The 26,456-nt window shown below is 44.4% G+C and overlaps 1 protein-coding gene across 1 annotated transcript in view; it reads right to left on the bottom strand.

The window, feature by feature from the left end:
• The window catches only part of PEPD (peptidase D), a gene marked incomplete at its 5' end in the record, with an annotated part of 206,053 nt that overhangs the window by 23,003 nt on the left and 156,594 nt on the right, over positions 1–26,456 (bottom strand). The window lies entirely within an intron of this gene.

Consider the following 26,456-nt stretch of genomic DNA (forward strand, 5'->3'; position numbering starts at 1 on the left):
GATCACATATGATCTATTATACGGGTAATGCAGGGTGATCACGTCATCAATTATAGGTTAAAATGCTGCGTGATCACGTGATCTATTATACGGGTAATGCAGGGTGATCGCATAGGATCTATAATATTTGTAATTCTGGGTGATCTCATGTGATCTATTATACGGGAAATCACATGTGATCTATTATATAGGTAATGCTGGGTGATCACGAGATATTATATGGGTAATGCTGAGTGTTCATGTAATCTATTATATGGGTAATTTCAGGAGATCACATGTGTGATCTATTATGTTTGCAATGTTAGGTGATCACATGTGATCTATTATACGGGTAATGGCGGGTGATCATGTTATCTATTATACAGGTAATGCTGGGTGATCACATGGGATCTATTATACAGGTAATGTTGGGTGATCACAGTGATCATATGAGAAATTCTGCGTGATCACATGTGATTGTAAGTATTACCAGATGATCACATGAGATCTATTATATAGGTAATGCTGGGCGATCACATGTAATCTATTATACAGGCAATGTCAGGTGATCTCATGTTATCTATTATATAGGTAATGCTGGGTGATCACATGTAATCTATTATATGGGCAATGTCAGGTGATCTCATGTTATCTATTATATAGGTAATGCTGGGCGATCACATGTAATCTATTATACAGGCAATGTCAGGTGATCTCATGTTATCTATTATACGAGTAATGCTGGGTGATCACGTGATCTATTATACAGGTATTTCTCAGTAATCACATGCAATCTATTATACAGGTAATGTCAGGTGATCTATTATACAGGTAATTAATTCTCAGTGATCACATGCAATCTATTATACAGGTAATTCTCGGTGATCACATGTAATCTATTATATGGGTAATGCTGGGTGATCACGCGTAGTGTATTATACGGGTACTTCAGGGTGATCACAAGTGATCAATTATAGAGGTAATGCTGGGGTGATCATACAGTGGGGCAAAAAAGTATTTAGTCAGTCAGCAATAGTGCAAGTTCCACCACTTAAAAAGATGAGAGGCGTCTGTAATTTACATCATAGGTAGACCTCAACTATGGGAGACAAACTGAGAAAAAAAAATCCAGAAAATCACATTGTCTGTTTTTTTTTCATTTTATTTGCATATTATGGCGGAAAATAAGTATTTGGTCAGAAACAAGCAATCAAGATTTCTGTCTCTCACAGACCTGTAACTTCTTCTTTAAGAGTCTCCTCTTTCCTCCACTCATTACCTGTAGTAATGGCACCTGTTTAAACTTGTTATCAGTATAAAAAGACACCTGTGCACACCCTCAAACAGTCTGACTCCAAACTCCACTATGGTGAAGACCAAAGAGCTGTCAAAGGACACCAGAAACAAAATTGTAGCCCTGCACCAGGCTGGGAAGACTGAATCTGCAATAGCCAACCAGCTTGGAGTGAAGAAATCAACTGTGGGAGCAATAATTAGAAAATGGAAGACATACAAGACCACTGATAATCTCCCTCGATCTGGTGCTCCGCGCAAAATCCCACCCCGTGGGGTCAGAATGATCACAAGAACGGTGAGCAAAAATCCCAGAACCACGCGGGGGGACCTAGTGAATGAACTGCAGAGAGCTGGGACCAATGTAACAAGGCCTACCATAAGTAACACACTACGCCACCATGGACTCAGATCCTGCAGTGCCAGACGTGTCCCACTGCTTAAGCCTGTACATGTCCGGGCCCGTCTGAAGTTTGCTAGAGAGCATTTGGATGATCCAGAGGAGTTTTGGGAGAATGTCCTATGGTCTGATGAAACCAAACTGGAACTGTTTGGTAGAAACACAACTTGTCGTGTTTGGAGGAAAAAGAATACTGAGTTGCATCCATCAAACACCATACCTACTGTAAAGCATGGTGGTGGAAACATCATGCTTTGGGGCTGTTTCTCTGCAAAGGGGCCAGGACGACTGATCCGGGTACATGAAAGAATGAATGGGGCCATGTATCGTGAGATTTTGAGTGCAAACCTCCTTCCATCAGCAAGGGCATTGAAGATGAAACGTGGCTGGGTCTTTCAACATGACAATGATCCAAAGCACACCGCCAGGGCAACGAAGGAGTGGCTTCGTAAGAAGCATTTCAAGGTCCTGGAGTGGCCTAGCCAGTCTCCAGATCTCAACCCTATAGAAAACCTTTGGAGGGAGTTGAAAGTCCGTGTTGCCAAGCGAAAAGCCAAAAACATCACTGCTCTAGAGGAAATCTGCATGGAGGAATGGGCCAACATACCAACAACAGTGTGTGGCAACCTTGTGAAGACTTACAGAAAACGTTTGACCTCTGTCATTGCCAACAAAGGATATATCACAAGTATTGAGATGAAATTTTGTTTCTGACCAAATACTTATTTTCCACCATAATATGCAAATAAAATGAAAAAAAACCAGACAATGTGATTTTCTGGATTTTTTTTTCTCAGTTTGTCTCCCATAGTTGAGGTCTACCTATGATGTAAATTACAGACGCCTCTCATCTTTTTAAGTGGTGGAACTTGCACTATTGCTGACTGACTAAATACTTTTTTTCCCCACTGTATGTAATCTATTATACAGGTAATGCTGGGTGATCACACAGTGTATTATACGGGTAATGCTGTGTGATCTCATGTGATCTATTATATGGTTAATGCTGGGAGTGCACATGTAATAATATACATTATATTTCTATGTGGGGGACCTATACAAGGCTTCTACCAGAACATGTTCTGGTCTTGGTGCAGTGCGCTCTCAGCAATGCTACATGGAGGATGTAAATGAGAGCCACTGACTGGGAGAAAAGGCCACAAATTTTACATGAAGTATTTCACGGTACAGTCCGATCCATGACTACAAGGCAGACAATATATACGTATTGTGGGAGATTTACCAATGGGCTTGAAAAAAAATGTGCAGAAACTTCGTGCATTTTGACACATAATATTGCATTGCGTTTTTAACTATTTATTATGCTTAGGAAACAATGGATCTCATTCGACATAGAGATGTGGCTTAAAGTGCGATAACATGCCCAAAATAAAGCTGGAAATTAGGTGCAAAAATGTCTCATAATGAACCAAAAAGATGCCAACCTCAGGGCTGCTGTGATAAATTTGGAGCACTTTTAGACAGTATCGTTTTAAGTCTAAATATTGGACTGGATTAGCAAATCAACCCCATTACTTTATATCAGAGGACTGCAACTGATGTCTGTTAGGAAAATACACAAATCCCAGAATGCCCCAACAGTTGTTGACCCCACGAGCCTGCCATCTGGTGGGACATGCTGGGATTTGAGGTGTGTATTGCAGCTGGAGAGACTCAGGTAGCACATGTCGATTCCACTAATCTGACACCATACAGTCCAAAAACACCCATAATCCGGCGACATAGCATAGTCCGGAAAATAAGTTTCAGCAGAGATTTGGGAATGAGATATCGCTGATTGTTGGTTTTCCAGTAAATGTTACATACGTCTGATATCTGATAATTCAGCACCACCATGTGAATTCCAGATTAGAGGAATGTATGTCCATTGGTATAGGAGCATGGGCTCTTTAATAAAACGTCAAAACACTACTAGCAGGAGCGAGTATCACGTCCGCTCCGTATGATGCCTCCATCCCTGATTATCATCTAAATACAGAGACATCTCCATCACAGTCAGCCAGGAATTATCAAGGGTGGACGTGGAGAGATTACCTTCCTTACTGTCTCCTGAAATATCTCTGTGCCAGACTATAAGACGAGTCTGCAACAATCACATCACAGACGGCACAGACTGCAAAAAGCTCAGTGTCCAGGATGGATGGGTGACTAGTAATGAGACACAACAGCCCGTTCTCTCACAGGTCTCCACCTTAAAGGGTACATTGTCCCACCGCTCGCTCGGTTGTCCATACTAAAGATGATAATAGTGACTCTCTGCTTTCCCTGACCCCTGAATGGCACAATTTGCTAGTTTGGCAGTGATATGTTGAGTCATACATCGGCAGATTAGTACCAGCAGGTACCAGTATTAAGAGCATATGTTACTGGTGTATGCCCTACGTGTCAGCTGTAGACCACCAGTACATGTGCCGGGCGATCAGCTCCCTGCATGTCTTATCTGTGCCCACATCCTATCACTGATGATAATCAGATGACTGTTTTCTCAGAGTCGCCTGTGTTGGTTCAGTGCAGCGATACAGACCTGGATTTGATGCTTCAATATTTGAGACCGATGATATTCAATCGTAATTAAATGATAACCGGTGATATTCGGCACAGACGCTCGCCGATAAGCAGATGTGCCAGCAGTTATGAGCAGAATGAATGAGCTGTAATTGGGAAATCATTCATTGACAGCTAATGAATGGGCGAGCAGCTGACGGAGGCGTCTGTTTAATGCCGCCACGTGCAGGCACTGTCCTCTCCGCTATTACGAACCACAGCAAATAATGAAATCAGGAGCTGCAGACGCTTCACCAGCTGCAAGGGCTCAGCTCATAGAGGGTGTCCCAGGCAGGGCTGTTACCCTGTTATCATGGTAGCCATATAAATTGCAATATGTAGTCTGGTCTTACATACACAAAAACACCATAATGATTGATAATTCCCTGTCTACAATAGTCAGAAAAATGTTTAAGACATATAATTAACGTGGCACGCAGCAAGTATGGCAATTTATTGGGCACAAATTGGGCCAGAATTCTGCAGCCTCTCGAGATGACCAGTCTACAAGGGGGTGGTGGAGGATTCAAGAATTAGAAGAAAATGCAATATTGGAAACTCTTATCAGCTGTGCAGCAAATTTTCGGTTTTCCAGGTTAAAAAATACACTATGTATTTGTAAGGATGAAGACTGGACTGTGAGTACCTGTGCAATGCCAGGTTCGGAAATGTCGAGATTGCATCCAGTGTTGCCGGGGGGAAAGAATAGGGAACCGAACAGGACCCATGACCTGGTGAGAGGGGGCATGGCGAGACGGGGCGGAGAACAGGAAGTGCGGGAAAAGACAGAAGATTCCCGTCGGCAGGGAGAAGAAGCAGGGGTGTACCGCGCTCTGCAGCGAGAGAGAGTACGGAGCCATTCCCCAGCACAGGTTACAAGAGTCAGTGAGCGCGCAAAGTGTCGGGAGCTCAGTCACACAGTGTGCAGTGCTTGCATTGAGAAGCGAGTGTTAGGTGAAGGATCGTGAGGTGTGTTTCCCACTCATTGGCAGGCAGGCAGGCAGCGGAGCACGCACCAGGCAGAGACTTCTACGGCACTCCCCACCTCAGCTTTACAGATTACCGGACTAGAGGCTCAATGGGCAAAACCAGTGACCGCCCATTGCCGCCAGAAGATAGATCGTTTGTTGGCAGGTTACACCTGAAAACGCCGTGCCGGCCGCTGCAGGTAATACAAATCTCAACGGACTGCATGCGGTTAAGGACAGAGAAATCACGATAAGTGAAGTTTAATAATAAGACTGTTGTGTTATATCATAATTCTACTGTTAATTACTGGTTACCTCCCTGAGAGGAGTTCACTATCGTTATAAATTAAATCGCACTGTTCTAAACCTTGTTCTGCATTCCCTGCTTTACTGCATCCATTCACCTGCTTACATTTGGTGTAATCGGCAGGATGCAATCTACAAACGCAGAGGCAGCAGACCAATCTGTCATGAGTGCCCCGAGATTCAGCTTGCCGCTGGAGGCCATGCTCAGCAATCTTCAAATTTCAGGTAATTTAATGCTGTGGGACTGGACTAAGCGGGTTAAAGGCATGCTGAGGATGCACCCTATGGCTCCTGCTATGCAAGTAGAGATTGCTGTGATGGCCCTGGATGGTGAGGCTAGACGTTCTGTAATGCTTAAACCCCCCTATGAACGGGACACTCGGAACAAGGTGTTACAGATTTTGGAAGAGATGCATGGGGATCCCACCAATATTGGGGATGCAATTGTTCCACCGTGTTCAGAGGCAGGGGGAGTCAGTGACTCAATACATTAATGCACTGCAAGAGGTGAACGCGCATATCGCCAAACGGAATGATGTGGGCCCCCTGATGTGATATTGAGGGATCAGTTTGTGGTGGGCCTCAAAGACACGTCGCTTAAGCAAGCCTTGCAGGAGCGCCTGCGTGCCAAACTGCGTATGACCTTCCTAGAAATTGGGGCTGAAGCGCACGTGAGAGAGCAGAAGCAGGGGACAGCAGCCTGGGAAGGGATTGCCCGGAGCAATGAGGTACCAGCGGTTGAACCAGAATGGGCCAGAGAGATCTGGCGGGAAATGCGGGAAGAGTGGTCCGGCCGATCCCGGTCACAGGGGTGGTCAGAATGGGGATTAAAGTGTGCGGAAAGAATGTGGGCCAAAAAGGAGTCGTGTTGGTCGCCGTAGATGTCAGCAGCGAGCCTACAATGACTCTCAGGATGAACGTATTAAAGATAAAAGAAACCACAAAAGCGCGCCCATAGGGCCTTACCAGTGCAGATATAATGAATATAAATTAAATAGTGCAGGGTACTCAGCCACAACTACTGTATGTGCTTAGTCACATGCAATGAAGCTGCAGAAGGATGGTGTAGACAGACAGCGTCTTCTTCCATTACTCAAAGTAGTATTGTGAGGAAAGAGGGAGACACAAGCGCAATATAGGGTCTTATCCCACAAATAAAATAAGCGGTTTGACAAAAAACTGCTCACCTGGTAGTAGGTATTCAAAGCATGTATAGATAAGGGCTGCTGCAGATCCACAAGTCGGTCACCGACTATCTGAAACAGAGCTCTGCAAAGGAATACGTGGATTTCGTCCGCGCTGCCCAAATGATGAAATTCCAGAAGGTTAATAAGGTTTGACAGTGGTTTATTCTACGCGTTTCATGGTTTTTTGCAACCTCTTCTTCAGGAAATACCACATGAAGCATACATAGGTGGTGCATTAAGTACACACAGATTTAAAAAAAAAAAATGAGCTCCAAACAGTCAGATGACAGTCAGATGACACATGTCAGAGTTCATAGTTAGCAGGTTGTTGAACCTGTGAAATTAAAATAGACATGTCAATATAAGAACAGCTTCTAACTATTACTATGAATTTTTATACTGTCTGCTAACTATGAACTCTGACATGTGTCATCTGACTGTTTGGAGCTCATTTTTTTTTTTAAATCTGTGTGTACTTAATGCACCACCTATGTATGCTTCATGTGGAATTTCCTGAAGAAGAGGTTGCAAAAAACCTTGAAACGCGTAGAATAAACCACTGTCAAACCTTATTAACCTTCTGGAATTTCATCATTTGGGCAGCGCGGACGAAATCCACGTATTCCTTTGCAGAGCTCCATTACTCAAAGAGGAGATCCCAAGAGTGAAAAAAAACACCAGATTCCCGCGCTGCTATATTTCAACCATCAAATAGAGGAAATCCAGTAGATTGTAGAAATTGGTTCCAATATCAGTACTTTATTTATGGTACATATAGAGACAACGCGTTTCGAGGTCCATTCAGTGACCTCTTCTTCAGGTCGAATGTACAGAAATGAAGATAAATCAGAAGTTGGCGGTATATATCATATCGAGGTTAGGCCCCCCGCTGTTCACAGAAAAAAAAAGGAGGGTGAAGGGTGCACTAACGAAATGCAAATACATAGAAATGTCACAAAAAAACGACCAAGTGTTAAAAGACGCAATAACTTACATCCCATAGATCACAAGTTAGACCAATTAAAAAAGAAATAAAAAATAAGAAGATGAACGTACTGAAAAAATCAGAACTCTACTGATCAGTGAGCCGCAAAAGGCCTTTCTGGACCGTTGGAGCCCGCAAACCCCCCAGAGAAAGGTATTTCAGCAACTGATATGGGCTGCCCAGGCCCAGGAAATGTCCAGTGAAGGGAAAGTTCTGGGAAAGAACTACCGCCCGGTCAGACTGTGCTCACGTTGCCAGTACGTTTCTCGAGGGGGTGGAAGTGCAGATAGAGTCAACATTGGTGGATCGGGTACCCCCAGGACTCCTCGTCACTCGGACACTAGCCACAGTCCATGATGGCAACGTTGTGGAGCGGTGCGGTGCTTCAAACTGGGAGAAGATAATCTTACCCTTCCGCCATAGAGTGAAGTGGCCCAGGTGTTAGCAATGCTGGAAGAGTTGGTGCAATCGGAGACCGTACAGCTGGCAGTAATGCAAGGACATCCATGGACCTTAGCTGTTAATGACACCGAAGCATCCGCTTGGAAGCATGAAGGAGGGTCGTCGAATCTTGGAGCAGATGCGAGCCAAATTGACAGGATTCTCGTTGTAACATGTGGAAGCTGTACTAGAGCACTACCAAGAGGTCTTCGCTCGCCAAGAAGATAACTTTGGGTGCACCCAGGCTATTGGTAACGAGATTCCCACAGGAAATGCTGCGCCAGTCTAGGAAAGATATCGACAGATACCGCCTCAGATGTACAAGAAAGTGAAGGAAATACTGGCTCACATGTTGCAGAGGGGAGTCATAAGGTAGAGTCAGAGCCCGTGGGCAGCTCCCAGTGTTCTAGTTCGTAAGAAAGACTGAACCCTGCGCTTCTGCGTTGACTATAGAAAACTGAATACTTGTAGGGTGTGGGACTCCTACCCATTGCCCATAATTGAGGAATCATTCTCTGCCTTGGGAAAGGCAAAGTATTTTTCGTCCCTGGATCTGGCCAGCAGGTTTTGGCAGGTGCCCATGGCTGAACACGACCGGCCGAAGACAGAGTTTATACTAACCATGGGATTGTGAAGAATTTCACTCGTCTCCCCAATCCGCTGCTGTAACTACTAAAGAGAGTGCCATTTGGTTTGAAGAATCGAGCTATCCAATGGGAAAATAGCCAGGAGGAAGCCTTCAGAGCCTTGAAAATGGCCTTGGCCGAGGCCCCAATACTCGCCAACGTGGATTTCTCACAGCCTTTCAACATTCACAATGATGGAAGTCTACATGGTCTGGGGGCCGTTCTATCACAAATGCAGGAAGGAAAGGAACACTCAAGTGATAGCCTATGCGAGCAGGTCTCTTCACGACTCAGAATGGAACCCAGACAATTACAGCTCTTTCAAGTTGGAACTGCTGGCATTGGTGTGGGCCATGACCGAAAAGTTAGCAGAGTATTTGTCGGGGTCCAAAGTCCTGGTGCACACCGATAATCCCCTGGCCCACCTGGAAAATGCAAAATTGGGGGCCTTGGAACAACAATGGGTGGCCCCCGCATGGCGAAGTATCGGTACAAGATCGCTTATCAGGTCAGGGCCGAGGATACGCATGCTGATGCTCTCTCTCTCTCGAGTAATTCCTGTGCGGCCTGAACGCGACAGAGATGAAGAATTGGAGGCAGAAGAGATTCCTGGTTTTCAGGACCTTGCTATATCGTTGGTGGCGACGCAGGGACAGATCGGAGAGCAGTCTGGAGAACAGATGCTAGGACGGCCTCGAGATGACTGAGTGCAACTCCAACAAGCAGACAAGGAAGTTGCCAAGCTGAGACAGTGGGTGGCTCTGAAGCAACTTCCCAGCCGGCGAGACAGACGCTCTGTCCCCAGGGGCGCTGCAGATTCTGAGACAGTGGGAAAGGCTCCAGTTGGAAGATGGATTGCTATATAGAATAGTACAGCTGGTGCGGGAATTGGGGGTCACTTGGCAAGTGGTGCTCCCAGAAAAGTTGATCCGTGTGGTGGCCACGGAGACCCATGAGAGAGGTGCTCACTTTGGTCCGGAGAAGGCATTCCAGTGGTTAAAGAAGCTGGTGTATCACCCTGGATTGAAGACTGCAGTAGAGAAAGCCTGTCAGCGATGTCAGAGCTGTGAACTAGCCAAAACTCCAGAGAAGAGAACTCCAACACAGACCATCGTGACTTCTGCCCCCTTAGAGCTATTGATCACCGACTATCTAGCTGTAGGCCCGACACATCTTTGGTATGAACATTGTCTGGTGATGACCAACCACTTCACCAAGTTCGCTGTGGTGACTCCGACTCGGGACCAGACTGCTGAGTCAGCTGCTCAGGCCATCTGCCGAGACTTCATCCGGGTGTATGGTTGCCCAAATAGGATCGATCCTGATCAAGGCACTCGCTTCCAAGGTCGAGTGATGGAGGAGTTACGCCGTTTGTACCGGATTGAGAAGTCAAGGACTATGCTCTATCATCCTCAGGGAATTGGAGCCTGTGAACGTTTCAATCGAACGTTGATTCAGATGCTCCGAACATTGGAGGAAGATCAGAAAATATGGTGGCCTGAAATCGTGGCTGAATTAGTCTGGGTGTACAACAATTGAGTGCACAGTACAACAGGATACACTCCGTATACTTTGCTGTTCGGGCAAAATGGACGAGAGATCACACGGCTAGAGTTGGATCCGGAAGTCTTCCTGGGTCCGAGAACATCGACTACACACTCTTCACCAGCTGGTACAGACGAAGTTCCGAGAACTCCAGCACCATGAAATGATGCCTACGCGAGGGACAGCTCTAAGGGCAGGATATCTGGTGTTGATCCGGGACAAGTGGCCCCGAGGAAAGGTGGAACATCGATGGGAGAAGACCCTGCATCCAGTGAAATACAGAGTCAATCTAGACTGGCCGGTGTATGAAGTTCAACCCGAATGGGAAGAAGGAGCACCTACACGGATAGTTCATCGCAGTATGTTACAGCCCTGTCTGTCACAGGGTCCTGAGGAAGGAGAGACAGTGCCGGACTCAGGCGCCCACTGTAACAGATCTCGACTGTAATGAGGAGACACTTGACTCCCCCCAGACTTGACCAATCCTCCATCCACTGGTCCCAGGGAAGTGTCCCGGGCCTGAAGCAACAGAGACAGCAGTCATCGGACCAAAATATTCTCCCACCTAATACCAGTCAACCTGAACTACGCCGGTCGTATAGGACGACAGCAGGAGTACCTCCCACTCGTTATACACAAAACCAATTTATTTGGCAACAAATTTTTCAAGGAGTGGAAGAATGTGAACATCTGCTGAAGGAACTCTCGCCCATAGAATGGCGATTTAAAGGAGGGAGGGAGTGTAAGGAGAAAGACCAGGCTGCAGGTACTTGTGAAAATGCCAGGTCCGGAATTGTCAAGGCTGCGTCCAGTGTTGCCGGGGGGAAAGAATGGGGAACTGGACAGGACCCATGACCTGGTGAGAGGGGGCGTGGCGAGACGGGCGGAGAACATGAAGCGCATGAAAAGACATCAGATTCCCGCAGGGAGAAGCAGGGGTGTACCATGCTCCGCAGCGAGAGAGCCCGTGTGGAGCCATTCCCCAGCACAGGTTACATGAGGACCCCCGAGAGTCCGTGAGCGTGCAAAGTGTCGGGCACTCAGTCAAACAGTGTGCGGTGCTCGCATTAAGAAGCGAGTGTCAGGTTCAGGATCGTGAGGTGTGTTCCGCATCCTTGGCAGGCGTGCAGTGGAGCACGCACCAGGCAGTGACTTCTGCGGCGCTACCCACCTCAGCTTTACAGATTATTGGACTAGGGGCTCAACGGGCAAAACCGGTGACACCCGTTGCCACCCGTTGTAGATTGTTTGTTGGCAGGTTACGCCTGAAGACAATGTGACGGCTGCTGTCGGTATTACAACTCTCATCAGGCTGCATGCGGTTAAGGACAGAGAAGTCAATATAAGTGAAGTTTAATAATAAGACTGTTATATCATAATTCTACTGTTAATTACCGGTTCCCTCCCTGCGATGAATTCATTATTATTATAAATTAAATCGCACTGTACTAGACCTTGTTCTGCATTACTGCATCTGTTCACCTGTTTATATATTATATAAGCAGCATTGTAGGAGAGATTTTATAAATCCCATCCAATCTCTGCAGCGTAAATTGACCAGCGCCATGGATCTGTCAGCAGCGGCATGTCCATCTGTGCTGCGGATATCACCCATGACTTTTTGGTGTTTGTGTAAGAATAATCTACCAGAGCTTTCATATAGTGAAATCATGGCATGCTGGGAGTTGTAGTTTGCCTTCAGGTGTTGATTTAGATATAAAAGTAGTATATTATAGGAAGGATATAACCAGAGAGAACTGCGCCCCCTGCTGCTGAGACATATAGAAAATAGGGGTGGTGACATTACACCATCCTGTGACCGCATGGTATAAATTGCCTGCAATATGAAGACGTCAATCACCGCAGACAGATTGGAGATGAAAGTTACCGGTTGACAGTAAAATCCCGGCATTAGTTACGTGTCAGATAGGATGGAGCGTGAGTCATAGGCTGATTTGTTCTAAAGTGACACCATGGCACATATAAATATCTGTGACATGACCTATGGGTGAGATGTCAGCAGGATCACACTGCAGGATCTGTGCGGAGTCACCATGATTCATTCTGATACAATGTACAATCACAGGAGCCCACAGGTAGTCACTAATATTAGGGATCAGGGTCATAGATCCCATAGGTGCAGATTGTCGCCCACACCGCTCCTTACTGAGGAGTGCTGAGCTGTGAAAGGGGAAGATTACATAGCACAGTACATGTGGAAAGGGCCATTACAGCAACTCCCCATCCATCAGAACATTAAAACCACCTGCTCAATGCTGTGTAGGTTCCCGTGTCTAACCCAAAAAGGCCTGGATGTCCTTACCACCACCAAAGACCTTTAAAAGTGTCCTGTGGTACCAGGAAGGATACCTTTTAGTCGCAGTTGCGATGCCCTTTGTATTCTGACACCTTTCTATCATAGCTATGATGCTCTGCATGTGCTGATACAATTCTATCATAGCTGTGATGCTCTTTGTGTTCTGACACCTTTATCATAGCTATGATGCTCTGCATGTGCTGATACAATTCTATCATAGCTGTGATGCTCTTTGTGTTCTGACACCTTTATCATAGCTATGATGCTCTGCATGTGCTGATACAATTCTATCATAGCTGTGATGCTCTTTGTGTTCTGACACCTTTCTATCATAGCTATGATGCTCTGCATGTGCTGATACAATTCTATCATAGCTGTGATGCTCTTTGTGTTCTGACACCTTTCTATCATAGCTATGATGCTCTGCATGTGCTGATACAATTCTATCATAGCTGTGATGCTCTTTGTGTTCTGGCACCTTTCTATCATAGCTATGATGCTCTGCATGTGCTGATACAATTCTATCATAGCTGTGATGCTCTTTGTGTTCTGACACCTTTCTATCATAGCTATGATGCTCTGCATGTGCTGATACAATTCTATCATAGCTGTAATGCTCTTTGTGTTCTGACACCTTTATCATAGCTATGATGCTCTGCATGTGCTGATACAATTCTATCATAGCTGTGATGCTCTGTGTTCTGACACCTTTCTATCATAGCTATGATGCTCTGCATGTGCTGATACAATTCTATCATAGCTGTGATGCTCTATGTTCTGACACCTTTCTATCGTAGCTATGATGCTCTGCATGTGCTGATACAATTCTATCATAGCTGTGATGCTCTTTGTGTTCTGACACCTTTATCATAGCTATGATGCTCTGCATGTGCTGATACAATTCTATCATAGCTGTGATGCTCTGTGTTCTGACACCTTTCTATCATAGCTATGATGCTCTGCATGTGCTGATACAATTCTATCATAGCTGTGATGCTCTATGTTCTGACACCTTTCTATCGTAGCTATGATGCTCTGCATGTGCTGATACAATTCTATCATAGCTGTGATGCTCTTTGTGTTCTGACACCTTTATCATAGCTATGATGCTCTGCATGTGCTGATACAATTCTATCATAGCAGTGATGCTCTTTGTGTTCTGACACCTTTCTATCATAGCTGTGATGCTCTGCATGTGCTGATACAATTCTATCATAGCTGTGATGCTCTATGTTCTGACACCTTTCTATCATAGCTATGATGCTCTGCATGTGCTGATACAATTCTATCATAGCTGTAATGCTCTTTGTGTTCTGACACCTTTCTATCATAGCTATGATGCTCTGCATGTGCTGATACAATTCTATCATAGCTATGATGCTCTGCATGTGCTGATACAATTCTATCATAGCTGTGATGCTCTATGTTCTGACACCTTTCTATCATAGCTATGATGCTCTGCATGTGCTGATACAATTCTATCATAGCAGTGATGCTCTTTGTGTTCTGACACCTTTCTATCATAGCTGTGATGCTCTGCATGTGCTGATATAATTCTATCATAGCTGCGATGCTCTGTGTATTCTGACATCTTTTCATCACAGCTGCGATGCTCTGTATGATCTGACCCCTTTCTTTCGTAGCTGCAATGGTCTGTATGTCCTGACTTCCTATCATAGCTGTGATGCTCTGCATCTGCTGATACCTTTCTATCAAAGCTGTAATGCTCTGTGTATCCTGACATCTTTCTACCATAGCTCCAGTCGCCAGTAGTCTTCTTGCATATGGCATGGTAGTGACTGACACAGCTCATTATATAGATGAATATTCCCAGCGTTCTTTTTGTTACTTGTGACAACACATGTTCTGACCTCAGGGCCGCTGTTTGCCGGGAGCCCTGATCACACCCACATTTTGCCATGCACACAATGTACATTACAGGTTTGTTTCCTATGTAACAGGACGCGGCAGCGCAGCCCTCACAATCTTCTGAATAAGATCTAAACTTCAGGCAGAAATAACCCCGGAATGTGGTCGATCCAGATTCATGACCTCCTTTAACTCCACCAATATCTCTGAGATGCAATTGAACTGAGTGAGTCTCTCCTCCGCAGAATCAAATACTAATCTGCATCCAACATCACATTCTGCAGAAACAAGACGAAAAAAATCTGCTTACAATGTCGATGAGGATGGCGAGCGGCGGAGCCCACTAACACTATGACATATCTGTTAAGTTGCCGTGATCACTGTTAGTAACCTAATAGGAATTACAACTGCATTCACTTCTGTATATTAAAGGAACTGAGTCAAGTAATTGACAGATCATTAATCTACACCCTCGAACAAAAACTTGTCACATTCGGTCTCTCGAATAGCTGCCCCATAGGCATGTGCTGAATATCAGTGGGCTCAGCCAGTCATCTAATGGAAAGCTTTCCATCAAATTATGTCAGAGAAAAATACTCTCTGGAAGATAAGTCGCTGCCAGAGGAGTCTAGCAGCAGCTTTCTCTTCTACCCCCATTGAAAACACCTATAAGCAACGCCCTTATCTGTATCGGGGAGTGAGGTAAGATAACAGTCGCTCTTGCATGTGTACGACCAGTTGTAGATGACGCCTGCTAGACTTCTTTTAGGGTAAATTCACAATACATTGTTTAACCCCTTCACTACCAAGGGTGGTTTGCACGTTAACTCCCGGGCCAATTTTTACAATTCTGACCACTGTCCCTTCATGAAGCAGTAACTCTGAAACGCTTCCATGGATCCCGGTGATTCTGACACTGTTTTCTCGTGACATATTGTTCTTCATGGTGGTGGTAAAATTTCATTCAAATAACTTGCGTTTATTTGTGAAAAAAAACGGAAATTTGGCGAAAATTTTTAAAATTTCGCAATTTTCTAACTTTGAATTTTTATGCCCTTAAATCACAGAGATACGGCACACAAAAAACTTAATAAGTAACATTTCCCACATGTTTACTTTTCATCAGCACAATCTTGGAACCAAAATTTCTTTTTGTTAGTACGTTATAAGGGTTAAAAGTTGACCAGCGATTTCTCATTTTTGCAACACCATTTTATTTTTACGGACCACATCACATTTGAAGCCACTTTGAGGAGTCTATATGATAGAAAATACCCAAAAGTGACACCATTCTAAAAACTGCACCCCTTAAGGTGCTCAAAACCACATTCAAGAAGTTTATTAACCCTTCAGGTGCGTCACAGTAATTTTTTGAATATTTAAAAAAAAAAAAAAAAAGAACTTTAACTTTTTTTCACAAAAAAATACTTCAGGTTCAATTTTTTTTTATTTTACCAAGGGTAACAGGAGAAATTGGACTGCAAAAGTTATTGTGCAGTTTGTCCTGAGTACGCTGTTACCTGATATGTTGGAGGGAACCACTGTTTCGGTGCATGGCAGAGCTCAGAAGTGAAGGAGCGCCGCTTGACTTTTTCAATGCAAAATTGGCTGGAATTCAGATCGGACGCCATGTCACGCTTGGAGAGCCCCTGATGTACCTAAACAGTGGAACCCTCCCACAAGTGACCCCATTTTGGAAACTAGACCCCCCAAGGAACTTATCTAGATATGTGGTGAGAATTTTGAACCCACAAGGGCTTCACTGAAGTTTATAACATACAGCCGTACAATTAAAAAATCACTTTTTCCACAAAAATTATCTTTTCACCCTCAATTCTTATTTTTCCAAGGATAACAGGACCCTAAAAGTTATTGTGCAATTTGTCCTAAGCACGCTGATACCCCATATGTGGGTGTAAATGACTATTTGGGCACATGGCAGAGCTCAGAAGGGAAGCAGCGCCATTTGACTTTTTTGGCTGGAATTGAGATCGGACACCATGTCGCGATTGGAATACCCCTGATGTACCAAAACAGTGAAAACCCCCCACAAATGACACCATTTTGGAAACTAGACCCCCCAAGGAACTTATCTAGATGTGTGGTGAGCACTTTGAACCCCCCAGTGCTTCACAGAAGTTTATAACGCCAGGCGTGAAATCGTATTTTTTCCACAAACATGATCTTTTAGTCACCAATTTTTCTTATTTTCCCCAAGGGTACCAGGAGAAATTGGACCCCAAAAGTTGTTGTCCAATTTGTCCTGAGTATGCTGATACCCCATATGTGGGAGAAAACTACTGTATGGGCACACGTCAGGGCTCGGAAGGGAAGTAGTGACGTTTTGGAATACAGGCTTTTATGGAATGGTCTGCGGGTGTTATGTTGCTTTTGGAGAGCCCCTGATGTACCAAAACAGTGGAAACCCCCCACAAGTGACCCCATTTTGTAAACTAACCCCCTCACAGAACTTATCTAGATGTGTGGTGAGCACTTTGAACCCCCAAGTGCTTCACAGAAGTTTATAACGCCCGGGCGTGAAAATAAAAAAATCATTTTTTTCCGCAAAAATTATATTTTTGCCCCCAATTTTTTATTTTCCTAAGGGTAACAGGAGAAATTGGACCCCAAAAGTTGATTTGCAATTTGTCCTGAGTAGGCTGATACCCTATATATGGGGGTAAAACACTGTTTGGGTGCATGGCAGAGCTTGGAAGGGAAGGACCACTATTTGACTTTTTCAACTCAGAATTGGCTGGAATTGAGATCAGATGCCATGTTGCATTTGGAGAGCACCTGATGTGCCTAAACTGTGGAAACCCCCAATTCTAACTCCAACCCTAACCCCAACACACCCCTAACCCTAATCTCAGCCCTAACCCTAGCCCTAATGGGAAAATGGAAATAAATACATTTTTTTAAATTTGTTATTTTTCCCTAAGGGGGTGATAACGGGGGGTTTGATTTACTATTTATGGCGGTTTTTATGTTTGGCAGCTGTCGCACGCTAAAAGACGCTTTTTATTGTAAAAATAGTTTTTGCATCACCACATATTGAGAGCTATAATTTTTCCATATTTTGACCCACCGATTCATGTGAGGTCTTATTTTTTGCGGGACGAGTTGACATTTTTATTGGTATCATTTTCGGGCACGTGACATCTTTTGATCGCTTTTTATTCCAATTTTTGGGACGCAGAATGAACAAAAACCAGCGTTTCATAAATTTACAGCGTTTACACCGTTCCGCGTGCGGTAAAATTGATAAAGCGGTTTTATTCTTCGGGTCAGTACGGTTACAGCGATACCTCATTTAGGTCGTTTTTTTATGTTCTGCCGCTTTTATGCAATAAAAACAATTTTATATAAAAAATAGTTATTTTTGCATCGCTTTATTCTGCGAGCTATAACTTTTTTATTTTTTTTGCTGATTATGTATGGCGGCTCGTTTTTTGCGGGACAAGATGACGTTTTCAGCGGTACCATGGATATTTGTATGCGTCTTTTTGATGGCGCGTTATTGCACTTTTTGTTCGGCGGTATGATAATAAATCATTATTTTTTGCTTCGTTTTTTATTTTTATTTTTAAGGGGTTCGCTAAAGGGGTTAACTAATAGGACAGTTTTATAGGGCGGGTCGTTACAGACGCGGCGATACCAAATATGTGTACTTTTATTGTTTTTTTTTATTTCCAAAAAATGAATTTATTAGGGAATTTTTTTTTTTTAAAGCGATTTTTCAAAAATTATTTTTACACTTTTTTTTTAAATTTATTACATTGTCCCAGGGGGAACATAAGTGTCATGTGACAGATTATGTGTCACAGGCACTGCACAAGGCTTCCTCGTGCCTGTGCTATGCAGGCACTGAGGAAGCCAGCTCCCTGCAGGCCCCCGAAGGTCCCGTTTCCATCTTGGATCCGGGGACCTGCAGGGATGGAGCTCCCCGCAGCAGCGCTGCACATTGCGCTGCTGTGAGGGGCTCAGGGATGCACGGAGGGAGCCCCTTCCCTGCCGATGCTTCCCTTTAACCCCCGGTACACAGCGATCGTGTTTGATCGCGGTGTGCAAGGGGTTAACGTGTCGGGGGCGGTCCGTGACCGCCCCTGACACATTGTGCCGGGTGTCAGCTGTGATAATCAGCTGACACCCGGCTGCGATCACCACGTGGGCGCCGCTGATAGCCATGACGTACTATTCCGTCCATGGGAATTAGGTCCAGGGTCACATGGACGGGATATTACGTCCATTGTAGGAAAGGGGTTAAACTCAGGTGATGTCGCCAGGTTTTCCAAGGGGAAGACACTTCAGGACACATCAGTGTTTCTTTTGTCCTGATCTCCTATTTGGTCATTTCCTGAGCGCTTCCGTCGTTTGTGACCGCCGGTGTGTTTGTGTTTTTTTTTTTTTTAAAAAAAGCACTTTTCCATCATTTTTAGGTCGCCTTTATTGGCAATTTTGATTATTTTTTTTTTCTCCATTCAACAATGAAGAAAATGATGGCAAAATGCTGTAAAAGACGCCCTGGCATCATTCCAGCCTTCCCACTGACTTGTAGGTTACAGTATGGAGGAACAATGGACTGGTCACATTTTTTAGCGGCGTGGGGTCTTTAGAAATACCTGAAACTAGGGAAAATAGTTTTTACTCTGCTAAAGATTTTTCATTAAATGTTTTTCACCTGACAAGCAAAACCCCCATGGTACTTTCTGGTGACCACGAATCCTGCACCAAAATAATCCGAATTTTAATTTACATATAGCCCTACCTCCCCCCAATGTATCACATCCCGTGTATCCATCAGATTGCCGTGTACGACCTTGTCCCCATCCTAATTACACTATTGCCGTACTCGCGGCTTAATCATAATGACCATCTATAATTAACTTTCATGTAGACAGCGGATATCGTCACAAACATTGCCGCTAATTGGATTACACCGTGTAATCACTGAGCCTTTTATTAATGAAACACAAGGAGGGTTAAGCGTATACCAAAAAAAAGGCCCTGGTGTAAAATCTGCAGGTCTAGGACACCAGCAAATTCATGGTCAAGGTCACTTCATACTTGGGCTTGTTCACATGGGGCAGATTTGATGCTTATGTCTGAAACATAAAAAAAGCAGGACATTTGCTTAATTATGACATCAATATATATATATATATATATATATTTAACCCCTTTGTGACCGGGCCAATTTTTTAAATTATGACCAATGTCACTTTATGTGGTCATAACTCTGGAATGCTTCAACAAATCCCAGTGATTTTGATATTGTTTTTTCGTGGCATATTATAATTTATGATAATAGTAAATTTAGCTGATATGTTTTGTGTTTATTTATAAAAATATCAGAAACTTAACAAAAATGTAAAAAAAATTTGCAGTTTTCAAACTTTGAATCATTATCCCTTTAATCCAGATAGTCATACCACAGAAAAACATGAATAAATAACATTTCCCACATGTCGGCTTTACATCAGCACCATTTTTAAAACTGTAATTTATTTTGCTAGCCTTTTAGGAGGTTTAAAAATGTAGCAGCAATTTTTCATTTTTTCAAGGAAATTTACAAAATTTATTTTTTTTGAGGGACCTATCCAGGTTTGAAGTGACTTTAGGGGTGCTATATATTGGAAAACCCCAAACGTGATACCATTTTAAAAACAGCACCCCCTGACATATTGAAAACTGCTGTAAGGTAGTTTATTAACCCTTCAGGTGATTTTTAGGAATTAATGCAAAGTGGTATAGCTGGAATGTAAAAGTGTTTGTTTACCACCTAAATGTCGCTAACTTCTGAACTGACCGCTATATCCAGGAGACTCTAAAGGGGGCTTTACACATAGCGATATCGGTAGCAATATCGCTAAAACGTCACTGATTTTGTGACGTTATAGCGATATTGCTAGCGATATCGCTGTGTGTGATACTTACCTCCGACCGGCTCCCCCGCTGTCCATCGCTGATCGCGCGAGATCGGGCCGCTCCATTTCTCGTCGTCTGCTTCCTGCTGGGCTTCCTGCTGTGACGACGAGCGACGCTGGAGGCGGGCGGGAGGACGTCTTCATCGCTGTGTGTGAAAGGTGAGTATCGTGCGCTGCGTAGCTGCTGCATCGCTGTGAGATCTTCCTGTGTGAAAGCTCACTAGCGATCATTTAGCGATGCACCAGCGATCCTGACCGGGTTGTATCGCTGGTCGGATCGCTGGTGCATCGCTAAATGTAAAAGGGCCTTAAGGCCGCTATTTGGCCATGAACAGTTATGGCAAACATCAGGACCACACAATCATGATCTCAGTGTGTCAATTAGATTAAAGTGCAAGCCCCCACAATCTTTTAACCATTTATTTGATGTCACTTTTGACAGCAGCAACTAAGGGCTTAAACAGATATGGACGGTGCCAACACCGATCATTTGTGATGCAGCAAGTTGTCAGATATAGTGGACAGCCGAAAGCTGCTGGATTGTCACCTTTATGGGGATGATATTCTCTTATCTCAGGTCAGTATATATACGTATTGGCGGTCTTGAAGGGGTTAAACTATTTTTATTAATTTAACAATTTTAACAACAAGGGAAAGGTACAGACAGATACAGTATATTTATGACATTATGCCAAAATCCCACCTTTTCCTCCCCCCCTCCCCTTCCTACAATCGTCATCATTTGAAAGGATTCCTTAAATTGGTGCATGACCACTGATTCTTTGTAGCGGGTACCACCTGGTGCTCTCAAATTGCTTCTTAAATCTGTTCCTAGATTCTGTATCCAAGGATGGAACAAAAAACAACCGTCTGGTTTAGAACTTCTCTGTTAATTTTTCTTTGTTGGTCAAGGTTTCTAACCAGCCCATTTTAAACAGAAAATGAATTTTGTCAATATTAACGATTTTGACGGAACATTTGAGTGTAACCATTGATGTAATATACTTTTCCTTACTGCTGAGGCCCAAATCACTAACATGGCTTTGGTGTGCTTTGGCAATACTCTTTGGGTCTCCTCTAGGACCCCATTGTGGGGTGAGAGGGAACTCAAAATCACTCAATTGTTGCAACTCAGAGTGGATATCACGCCATAACTTTTGAATTTTTTGACAACCCCACATATGATGGTAGATGTCAGTATTATGTAGACCACATTTTACACATTGATATGAATTTGTAGGAGACATTCTAGATTGGACATACGGGGTAATATAAGCCCTATGTAGCAATAATATGGCCATATCTGTATAACTATTATATGGAATAACTTTCCTTTGTGTCTCAGTAGCTTCTAATATATCTCCCACCTCCAGACCTTCCATGTCCCGTACCCATCTCGCCGGACCCGAGATTTTGGCCTCCCAAGGCCATTCCTTCCGCAGAGTGGAGTATATGGTACTATATGACACCAAGTGAGCCCTGCCCTTTCTGAGAAGGATATTCAATTTATCGCCCAAACCCTCACTCCATCTGCTAACTATAAACCTAAGAACCAGACTGCGTGCTTGCAGGAATAAGAACGGCCGTCCTTCAAATATGGGATAAAAGGATACTGCTTCGTCAAAAGTGAACATAGAGAAACTATGGTCTAATAGATCCACCCCAAGAAAGCATTATTGTTGCGAAATAGTTTTATAAATTTTTGGTGGTTTACCTTTCAAAAACAACGGGTTACCCAGAAAAGGCTGGAAAGGTGACAGTCTACCATTCAAATTACACAATTTCCTCCCTCTTCTCCAAGACAGAAGATAGTTTGCCAGTGCCACAATATTGGATGATCTCTAATTTTATCAGGGAGTTCCTCGTTAGTCAGATGTAACAAGGCCATTAATGAAACATGTGGGTAAATCTGCCCCTCTAGGTGAGTTTTGGCGAAGTGGGATGTTCCCTGCATCCAATCTATTACAAATCGTAAATTGGCCGCTATGTCATATCGGACAATATCGGGGTTAGTTAATGCCTCCCTCAGATCTTGGGAGTTGTAATTTACAAAACCCAATACGTGAACGACCCCCCACTCCCCATATAAACTGTCGAAATGTCCTATTCAAAAAGGTTAATTTCCGATTTTGATAACAGAAGTGGTAATGTTTGAAATAAATATAATAATTTAGGAAAAATTATCATTTTAATTAAGTGACATTTCCCAGTAAAAGACAAAATGAAATGTTTCCAGGAGTTGAGGAGGCTAGTAACCTTATTAATAATGGGTCCATAATTAAGGCAATACAATTTATGTGGATCTGCAGGAAGTCTGATGCCTAGATATCCAATAGACTCACACTATCATTGAAAGGGGAACCAGCTCTCCTCTATTCTGCCAGCCCTGAATATCGCTATTGCTTCTGACTTATTACAATTAATTTTAAAGCCAGTAAGATGTCCAAATTCTTCAACTGTTGAGATTATGGTTGGGATAGCTTGTGTTGGGTTGGCAATAAATAGTAAAATATCATCTGCAAAAGCCAATAAATTTGTTTCCGTGCTCCCTGTAGATGACATCAATATTAAGTGTTCCTCCCTGTCCGCGGCCGCCCCTTGCCCAGCGGCAATGTCATATCTATAAAATTCACAGATCGGTGGCGATGCAGAAGTGAACAGAGCTAGACCACTGAGCTCAGTGACTGGTTGAAGCGGTCACATGCTGTAGTTGCGACGTCACTGCGGCAGACATGACTGCAAAGAAGGGGGAGGGGAGTCTGGGGCAGCGTTGGATAGCAGGGGGTAAGTCAGGATGCTTATTTGGTTTTTGCATAAAGCTAGCAAGCAAAAGATGGAAATTACCGAAAACAAGAGATACCGCCAATTCAAGAAGTGGTGGAAAATTAGTTTTTCTGAATTACTGGATGCCAGATGAAATGAACGGCATGGTCGTTTACATCTTCACCGTGGCAGAACCTTAAGGGTAATTGCACACGTTGCGGATTGTGCTGCGGATTTTGCAAACTCGGTTCATCTGCGGATTAGCCTGCGGTTTCCCCTACTGTCTGACACCTGAACATGGAGCAGGTGCAAAACCGCTGCGGAAACCGCAAAAAGAATTGACATGCTGCAGATTAGAAACCGCAGCAAATCCGCGTGGAAAAATCCACAGCATGTGCACAGCGTTTTTTGTTTTTCATAGATTTTAATGGTACTGTACACCGCAGCAGAAACTGTTGCAGATCCGCAGGGCCAAAACCGCTGCGGATCCGCAGCAGAATCCACAGCGTGTGCACACACCCTAAGCCATCAAACTCCTATGAAGACACACCCAAGATATAGAAGTACTGCGTCCCTCGGCCATTATGGCGCTGCACCAGGGAATGTCACCATGACCGTATGGATTTACAAAGAAAAACGCAGGTGAGAAAACTGCTTATCGTGCAACCCCCCCATGTAATATTCACTGTACATCAGCCACATATAGTGATAAATCTGAACTCGGTCCCTGTCTTCTCCTACAAATGCGATCAGTCATCAGCCGCTGCGCTGTGCACACACCGAGGATTTGTACTAATTATCCCAGTACAAGGAAATGTAGCGTTTTAAAGCACTCGCTGAACAATTAGACAGGACGCCAGTAATCTACGCTCAAAAGAAATCTGTACAAACACTGCTCCCCTGTGGACGAACACATGTACTGGCTGAGTGTAACTGGAGGGCTGCAATGCACGGCGAGTACATACCGCCTGAGCTCGTGTCATTTCACTATATCTAGGAAATACGAAGCAAGGAAAAGGCTGACACTTTACATGAGAACTCCCTCTGTGTCCACTGATGACCAGGTATCATTCAAGGTGAAAAAATCACTAATAACACACAGCTGCATCTACAGCCCTGAAACAAACAGCATTCACCCTCGTATAGGGAACTGAGATAAGTAATTGACAGACCATTATATATCATCCCATATAAAAACATATCACCTAGCCACAGGATGGAAGTAATAAATGTATGATTGCAGGGGGTTCTGAATGCTGGGACCCCACTGATCGAGTCCATTGTGTGAGCAAAGCTTTAGTGAGCATGTGAGCCCGCAGCTCCAGTGTCTATTTAGATTAATTGTAAAATATTACAGAAAAAAAATGAGTGAACGGACAACCAGGGCAGGAACATGGAGATGGAATTTAGTGTTAAAGGTATTGTCTAGAGCGAGCCCATGTCAATATTAAAATTAATAATAGAAAAATAAAACATACCTAGCATGCTCCATCTCTCTGCTGGGGTCCGCTGCCAGTCTTCCGATGACCACTGACACTGTAGTCAGTAGATGCTCATTGGTTGCAGCAGTCACTTGTCGTCTAAGTTGGTAGGAATAGGAAGCTTTTTGTCTATCTTATATGGAACTAGTTGAAGAGCCCGGCGCTGCCCGGGAATAGTAACTAACTACGGTTAGTTATAACAAATTATAATGATTTTATATATATATATATATATATATAAAGCTGAGTGTAAAGCCTCGCCCATTCTGCATAGCCACGTTCACTATAATATCCCACATCATCCCGTCAGCCAGAGATACCGACTACTACCCGTAATATCCCACATCATCCCGTCAGCCAGAGTTACTGGACTACTACCCCTAATATCCGACATCATTCTGTCAGCCAGAGCTACCGGACTACTACTGTTAGGAGTGCAAGAGTGTACCCTCTGGGTCACAGTACCGGGATCCCTGGGGCGAGCTGGCCAGGTGGTGCCGACCCCTAAACAGGGACCGTTAGGAGCAGGCCCGAAGGAGTCGAATACCGCGACAGCTGGTACCAAGAGGGGCGGCTCAGGTGCGGATGAGACAGACAAGGCAGAGGGTCAGGAGTGACAGGAGTCAGAAGCGACAGGAGTCAGGAGCGACAGGAGTCAGGATCGACTGGAGACAGGAGTGACCAGACGGGGCCAGAGTACCGTACGGAAGGCACACGATAATCAGGCGCCTCCATGAAGTAGGAGCCACCTGATATACCTCGTGCTGGCACTTGATTGGCGATCACTCCTTAGGGAAGGTGCAGAAGGGGTTAAGAGGAGGGAGGAGCGCGCGGCCGCGGCCTAAGGTGCATTCCAGAGGCTGGAGCAGGACGGAAGCAGGAAGAAGAGGAGACCCCACGCTGGATTCCCCGGGCTGCAGGACGGGAGGCTGGGAGCACAGTGCGGCGCCGGGAATGGTGAGCGGGAAGCCGGGGGAGACCCAAGGAGCTGGAGCAGGCAGAGGGGGACCCGGCGAGACAGGTGGCGCCGGCCCCGACATGACAGGAGGCGCTGGTACCGACCTGACAGTACCCTCCCTTTACGTCTCCTCCTTCTGAGATTGGCCAAGAATAGGTCCATGATGCGTGGAGCATCCACATTCTCTAGCGGCTCCCAAGACCTCTCCTCAGGACCGAACCCATTTTAATCGATGAGGAAAAAGGTCATTCCCCTAACCTTTTTCATGGCCAAAATATCTCTCACCTCAAAGACGTCATCATCCCCTACTGACTGAGGAACAACAGGAGGCGCAGGACAGAACTGATTGAGGACAACTGGTTTCAGGAGCGAGACATGGAAGACGTTATGGACCCAGAGTGAAGCAGGAAGCCTCAATCTATAGGCCGTTGTTGTGAGTTCATTTTCCCCTTCGTCACTGAGGTCTGGTGAACTCCCTATTCTGGGAAAGGAAGGTAATGAGCCTGATTATCAGGCACCTGAGCCTGATTATGATGACTGGCTGAGTGGAGTCAATGACTGGATATAAGGCTGCCGACGCCCTTCTGCCCTGCGGGTGATTTCTCTGTGGACTTCTGTGAGACCAGTCTGATTCCTGCTCCTCTAAAGCTAAGTTTTCTGCTTTGCCTGTTAGCATTTGTGTTTTGTTTTTGTTTGCCTTGCTTTTCTGGATTCTGCCATTCCCTGCTGGGGTGAGCTGAATCTTCTTTTGCAGGTTGCTCTGTCTTCAGAATATTCCTGAGTACTGACATAGCTTTTTGAAGCCTAGCGTCTTCAGGGCCTTTTTCACTGTCAGTTTGTTGGCTC

This window comes from Dendrobates tinctorius, unplaced genomic scaffold (genome assembly GCF_039654945.1).
Source record: "Dendrobates tinctorius isolate UK_male_01 unplaced genomic scaffold, ASM3965494v1 ptg000307l, whole genome shotgun sequence".
NCBI classification, from domain to species: domain Eukaryota; kingdom Metazoa; phylum Chordata; class Amphibia; order Anura; family Dendrobatidae; genus Dendrobates; species Dendrobates tinctorius.